At 45.7% G+C, this 7,334-nt stretch overlaps 1 long non-coding RNA gene across 1 annotated transcript in view; it reads right to left on the minus strand.

Annotated features, from left to right (window-relative positions):
* Nucleotides 1-6,293: 6,293 nt before the first annotated feature.
* Nucleotides 6,294-7,334, minus strand: part of LOC108640778 — a 2,144-nt gene continuing 1,103 nt past the window's right edge. Inside the window, exons 2-3 of the long non-coding RNA XR_001921469.2 lie at nucleotides 6,853-6,920; nucleotides 6,294-6,425 (exon numbers count right to left, since the gene is read on the minus strand). This is a non-coding gene — a long non-coding RNA (uncharacterized LOC108640778). The remainder of the gene's footprint in view (nucleotides 6,426-6,852; nucleotides 6,921-7,334) is intronic.

Below are 7,334 nucleotides of genomic sequence, written 5' to 3' on the forward strand. Positions count from 1 at the left end.
GGTGTGGTATGAAATATCTACCCTGGGACATGGAGCTGGTACAGCCATCTGAAATCTCAGACTTCAGGGAATTAGATCATCTAATTCCTCCCTGCTGTCAGGGCAGAATTGCTCCTCATATTTTCAGGAGCATCCTCCAGTGTACCATTAAATAACACAATTAATTGGGGCTGTAGGCAAAGATATCACAGGTCCTGGTTTGGGACATCCAGAAATAAGAATGATTTCTCCCTTCCCTCACATTTATTCGATGTGAGAGCAGCTTCTCTCCAGCAGATCAAGGAGTTCCACCTATCCTACCATCACCAGACATGGACACCTTCCAGTTTCCAGCCCAGAACTCCATTTATGCTCCAGCTCATCTCAGATTTAAGGCTTCCTTGGGGATCAAATCCTGCAAACAAGAGAAAGATTCCTGTGGAGGTTCTTTCTTCCAGAATCACTTCATGCCTAAACCACAATGTCTGAGATGACCTTCAGTCCCTCTGAACCTTTCCCTGGGGAGCAGGATGAAGAGGCATTTGCATGCCCAGCCCTTTTTTTTTCCTGACATTTGCTGGAGCTTCGTTAGTTCCACGTTATTTATTTGATCTTCCCCTTTTTATTCCTGCCTTTGATTACCCAATAACACTGGAAATTATTTTGAAGACTACAAGGGGGTTCATCATAAATAACAAATCTGCCACCTGACCCTCATTATTCTCCTCTTCCTTTGGCAGGCAGGGCTTTATTTTACATACTCAGAACGTGAGGGAAAATATAAAGGGAGAAAAAAAAAACAAAACACACGAGGAACGATGTCACACTGACAAATCCACATGATGGCTCCAGCTTTTATCTCTGGGAATGCCAGCAGCCCTTGGATGTCAGCAGCAGCTTTGCAAGAGGAGTTGTTACAGCACTGGAGTGATCAATAGCACCATTAATCTTTCATGGGCTCCTTCTTCCATGCCCAGGCCATAATTAAGAGGAAAAAAAAAAACCCCACTCCCAATTCCTGGAAGCGCTCAAGGCCACGTTGGACAAGGCTTGGAGCAACCTGGTCCAGTGGAAGATGTCCCTGCCAGGAGGTTGGAATGTGATGAGCTTAAATTAGATCTCTTCCAACCCAAACCGTTGTGGAATTCTGTGATTCCATGGAATAAATGTAAAAACAACCCAAAGCAGTGGGTGGATGGGGAAGCTCTGCCTGTGACCACGCCGGGAATGGCACAGCCTGAGCACACATTAGTGCTCTAAAGGCAGCAATTACCATATATCTCACTCTTTAAGGATTATTAGAAATGTTATTTAAGAGCTGTGCTCTCCCTGGATAGATCCCCATCTCCCTGAGGAGACCTCTGGAAGCTGAGGGGGGAATGCATGGAGTAGAAATGACTTTATTTAATAACCTTCAGATTAAATGACAAGCACAGCGTGTGGAAGGAGGAAGAAAAGGGTAGGGTCACGACACTAAAGCAAAGAGGATCAGAGCAAACAAGCCTGGGATTCTGTGGGAGAAACAAAGCCAAGGAAATAGGGGATATTTTGATGGGAATTTTTCCCAAATAAAATAAAATGAATGCAAAGCCCTCATCTGGCGACTTCCAAATCGAAATTCAATCGGAAAATAAAATAACCCCCGATGTTTTTAAGATGCCCCGAGGTATCACAGAGCTGTCACCAGATCAATCCAGCTGGAGAGCGCTCCCAGGGAGCTGAAGTGGGAGCAGGGATGCAGCATTCCCAACTAGGAGCAAGGGGAGAGAAAGGCTGGGTGAGAGCACTTTAACTGGGAAGATTCACAGCCTGGGAAGGCTTAAATTATCCCCCACCATAAAGCAGAGTGGGGGCAACACCTGATGGGATTTATGTTCCCCAGATGGAGCTCTGGGAAGGGCTGGGATCCTCCTTTCCTGGGAAGGAAAAAAACCATTTCAAATTCATTCACTCCTCCATTGTCAGTGTTAAACGATCATTTTTTTCCCCCGTGAAAATGAAATAGTTCCAGCACAGCCCCTCGCTGGCATTTCAGGATTAAAAGAGGCAAATGAAATGCTCTCTTGAATCCAAATATCAGAATGATGGACTTGGGAAATGCTGGAGTGAACTTTACAGGCTGGTTTTCAGTCTCAAAAAAAAAAAATACCTGTGTAAGTAGAGAGGGCTGTGCAAATAACACTGAAAGACCTGATTTTACATTTTCTTGGAGTATTTGCCTAAGAAAATTCATGCAGCTCCGCTTGGGAAGACACAAAGACCGTGGTTCAAAGCTGAGTGAATGCTCTGCCTCCTCACAAAGTGACTTTCTACATCTGCAAGGCAATAAAATGGGAAATAAATGTCATGTACAGGGAAAAATAAACACCACAAACATCAAAATTCAGCCCCTTTTTTTTTTTTTTTTTTTTCCCTTGCAGAGGAAACATTTATGGCAGGTTTTTTTATGGATTGGCTTCAAAATGGAGAGAGGAAACATCAGGTCCCAGCCTGGTGCTTTCTCCCTACTCACATTGAGCTTTTCATCCCCACAACCTGCCCCCCCCCCCCGAAATTCCTGCAGAGACACTTTGCATATATGCAAAGAGCATTCCATATTTTCCCTGCTGGAGACACCAGCTGCCTTTGCCTTTACTGCACTGGGCCATAAACGCTGGCAAGCAGCAGAAGCTGCAATAAAACCAACATTAAATGTGCAGCAACACCTCAGAACAAAGAATTGGGAGTCTGAAGAAACGTGGATTAATTGATTTGAAACAGGGGGCAAAAGGATTTTAACAAACCAAGACGGGCTGGTTTTCCCATGTTGCTCCAGGATGGAGTAACACCTTTCAGAGTAACGTTGTTGGAGGGAAAGAGCCTGGCCAAAAAATATTCCAAAGGTTGGATTTGCACGGAGCTGTGGCTTTAATGTCGCTCTTAAAGTTAGGAAAAGACTAACGACATCCAAGGGCACCATTCCCAGCTCAGGGCTTCAGCTGAACCACTAAAACCGGAGCAAGAGGAGCAATTTAATCTCCTGCTAAAATTATAATTATTTGCCATTGGCTGCCTTCAGCGGGAAGCTTTTTAAACCTTGTTTGCTGCTGTCTGAGGTGCCGGGCTGGGCTCTTTCAGATGCGTGGCCGTATCGATCCACCCATCCCGACCCGCATCCTGAAGCCCTGACAGACAAAAGGGCTCATTTCACGCCCAGCTGGGTTCCCTTTGGAGAGGACATTCCTAAACCGGCTCCCCGGGGGCGGCCGCGGCACCACTCGAACGGTATTTCTGGGAAAATAAAATCACTCCCAATATATTTAGCGATTAAAGCTGGGAAATAGTTATAATCTATCCCGGGCTTTTATATTAAATGGGGAGGGATTAGGCAGCGTTGGAAACCCTCGTGGAAAATCCAACAGCAGTATTTTGGAGGAGGATAAATCCCACCTTCAGCCAGCCAGGGCCAAGTGGAGGTTGGATGGGAAAAATAGGATCAAGGTTCTTTGTCCCTGTGAGCCACGCTGGGCAAAGCACTTTGGAAATAATCAATTAACAGAAGCGATTTAATTTGCTTAATTGAAGAAAAGCCAGAGCTCCCCAGCCCACACCCAGGACAGCTTGGCTGGCAAGGTTTGGGTGGAGTGAGCCCATCTCCAGCCACCACATTCCCAGTGTGTTGGTGCCTCCTTTCTTCAGCCAGGCTCAGCACCTCTGGGAATTTTAACAAATCCAGAGGCCCCAGGGAAGTTCTCCTGTGCAGGAGCATCATTTCTGCTCCAGCACCTTCTGTCTCACCCACAGGTAAAGATTTCAGCTCCATGTGAAATTATTTCAGTCCACATTGTGTCACTCTTCCTTTTATATATGTATTTATTTTTGCCCAGAGAACCTGCCCCATCCCTGGAAGTGTCCAAGGCCAGGTTGGACAGGGCTTGGAGCAACCTGGTCCAGTGGAAGGTGTCCTTGCCCATGGAGGAGGGTTGGAACCAGATGACCTTTACAGGTCCCTTCCAACCCAAACCATTCCATGATTCTGTGATTCTGGGGCTGAAAACCCTCCTGCTCTCAGAAGCTCCTGTTTTTCCTGGTACCTGAGGCTGCAGGTCCCTCCTGGCAGCCCTGCCAAGCCCGGCTCCAGCCCCATCACCTCTGGGGAGGTGACTTGGAGACACAGGGACTGGAGATGAGCCAACACCAGCTTTGCAATAAAAACGTGTTTGCCTTAAAACCGTTCCCTGGCCGGTGCAAGATAACAGCGCTCTCCAAACACTTTATTTTCATATTTTTTTTTTTTGCTTCAGACACAGAGCCCTCATGTTACTCCAGCAAAGCTCTGAGTGCCCAGGGTGGACCTTTCCTGTGCCCACCCTTTGCAGCAGCCCAGGTGGTCCCCGAGCACCCCACGGCCCAAGGTCAAGCGAAAGGAGCGACCGACCCTTCCCGCAAAACGTCAACGGAGAAATCAAAGCAGGAACAACGTTATCAGCGCTGGCCCAAACCAGAGATTATCACGTTTCTGCCGCAATAACACGGAGATAAAGACAAAAATTCAAAGCCAGCTGATAGTTTATGTTGCTGCAGGAGAGAGCTGGGGCTGAATAAATTCATCTGTGGCGACGACACGTGAAGCGACGAGGCGCGACCTCCCCGGCTCCCGGTGCCTCCGACAACACAAGGACACTGATGGATTGGAGGCAGACGTGGCTTTGACGTGTGAGCAAACCCGACGTCTCCTGATTACAATATCCCGTGAAGCCATAATTAAGGCCTTTATGGCAACAAAGAAAATTGGATTACATTATTCCGGGGCTAAACAGCCGGAAGATTGCGGGAAAGCCAAGAACGGGGACGGCTCTGACAGGGAACAAAGACGTGGGCAATTGCAGGATGTTTTCATGGGGTCTTGTGTTTTTTGAAATTATATAGGACAAACCCAAGAGTGGCAGCAGAGGAAATCACACTTTCATTTTCTCTTGGTCTCTTCATACTCCATTATATCTGAGTACTGTGTGTCATGTAAATGAGAGGAACTTAAACACAACCCCCACGTTTCCTTCGATCCCTTCACAGCAAGGATCAAGTTTTCCATTCCATCTTTATTTAAATGAGTGCCACAACGCAGGTGAGCAATGCTGAAAACCCCCAAAGCACCCGAACTCACCCTCCTTTGAAACACCAAACCGGTTCTATAAGAACAAGAATGCCCTGAATTAAAATTGCAAGTGAAAAGCAGGCATGGGGCAGCTCTACTTTGCATTAGTTTCAAAACCTTTCCATTATGTTATATAATCATAGAATTCCTGAATGATTTGGGTTGGAAGGGACCTTAAAACTCATCTCCTTCCTTACCATGGGCAGGGGTACCTTTCACTGGCCCAGGTTGCTCCAGACCCCATCCAACCTGACCTTGGACACTTCCAGGGATCCAGGGGCAGCCACAGCTTCTCTGGGTGACTTATTCCAGGGCCTCCCCACCCTCACAGGCAGGAAATTCTTCATGAATTAATTAAATTATTATTCTTCCTAAATTAATTGTTATTAATAATAAACAGAGTCTGTGTGACAAGGAGGAGCCTTTGAGAACCTGCCCACACCTCTCCTTCACTGCCTTCCTCCAGCAAGCACAGCAACATCTGCTCCCTCCTCTCCATCCATTCAAAGAGGTGGCTCGTGGTCAGCAGTTCCCATTTTTGATTTGCAGGGGGTCCAAAAGAGCAGTGATTTGGCTCTTGCCAAAATGTCCTTGTCTGTGTATGTCCCTGCTCTGCCTGCAAAACCAAAACTCAGAGTAGAGCTCAGCCAAAACCGCTGTTTTCCCTTGGTTCTTTGTCAAAGCCTTGTCAAACTTCACCAACATTTTGTCAAAGATTCCTCCCAACTCTTGTCAAAACTTTGGCTGATTTTAGCACGAGACATTAAATCACAAAATGATCTCAAAGTAGGCAAACTGTGTCAAACCACCCGGGACACCCTTTCTACAACAAACCGACCGAGTCAGAGTTATGTTTTACTTAATATGGTGCCACCACAGTTCTAGAAAACCCACAATTTATTTTTTGCCACTTTTGTGACCCCCCCACCCTCTGCATCCAGCTGTTCCCAGAAGGAACATGGATATAGGAGTCATTGCAAGGAGTCCTCACCACCATTCGGCTACAAATCTCAGATACCTCCAGTAAACAAAACTCTGTATTCTCAAACCAGAGGATAAAACTCATCTCAGTCTTCAGCTCTAGGACAGATTTATTGTGCACTTCATAAAACATGAATATCATTTGTTATAATAAAAGGAAGCCACCGGGGAGCTGGTTTCATCTTGGATCTCAATTCTTTGTTTGCGGGTCGTGCTTTGCTTGTTTCCCAGCTGGGGGTACATCAGTCATAACCCATCAGATCACAGACAAAGGTGTTTGTGCTCTGTAATATTGTGGTTTTTTCTGGTGTTCTCCATCCTCTCGTGCTCCCTGGGAAAAAAAATATGGATGTGTCAGAGCCTTTCCAGGGCGATATTGATTTGTGACAGATCGCAAGCGTTTCGTCTTCTTCAATTCCCTTCGCTGAGCAAAAAGGAGCTGTGAAAAATATCACCCCGACTTTGGGTTTGTTTTTTCTTTTTTTTCTGCACAGAATTAGCAAATATCCAGGTCAGAAGTAATATCAGGAACACCTTATGAAAAATACATGAATTTTATCAGATTATTTCAGCTCATGGCCCCATAACCACGTAGATAGCGAGGCAGACTTTGTGCTGCTGGGTTCCTATTTTGTTTGCTTCCCTCAGTTCAGACCTGGGCAAAGAGAAAGGTTGTGTCTGAGTGGGGAAGGGGGAGAAAATGTGCAAAACCTCTCCAAGACCTCCAGTGCTGTCTCTGGTGCTTCCCCAGGACTCACCAGAGCTGCATCCCCAAAGTCTCAGCAAAAAAAATTCCAGTCTGTTCTTCCCACTTGTTTCTTCCTCTCTGTGGAGCATAAATTCAGAGATTAATTTAAAATTAGCAGGAGAACAGTGTTTTGGGAGGAATGAAATGATTTACGAGCTCAGGCTGCATTTGGCAGGTTCAGAAATGGCTGAAGGTTCCCCCCTGTTGCCTCATTTCAAAATGGCAAACTTGATCCACTCCCAAAAGAAAAGAGGTTAAACAGCAAGATTAACTCACCCCAAATAGCCCTCCAGATTCCAACAGGGATATAATGAGATGGTTTAGGCAGACACTAAAGGAAAAACATTAATATTTTATTTCATTTGAATCTCCTTTCTCTCAGTTTGGCCATTAATTACTTTAAAATCCATTATCCACACAGCTTTACTTTATTTTTAGTATGAGCAAACTTGAGTTACCTGGAAATCTCATTTCTTTAAACATTCAGAAGTT

This window comes from Manacus vitellinus, unplaced genomic scaffold (genome assembly GCF_001715985.3).
Source record: "Manacus vitellinus isolate BGI_N305 unplaced genomic scaffold, ASM171598v3 scaffold_43_pilon, whole genome shotgun sequence".
Classification (NCBI taxonomy): domain Eukaryota; kingdom Metazoa; phylum Chordata; class Aves; order Passeriformes; family Pipridae; genus Manacus; species Manacus vitellinus.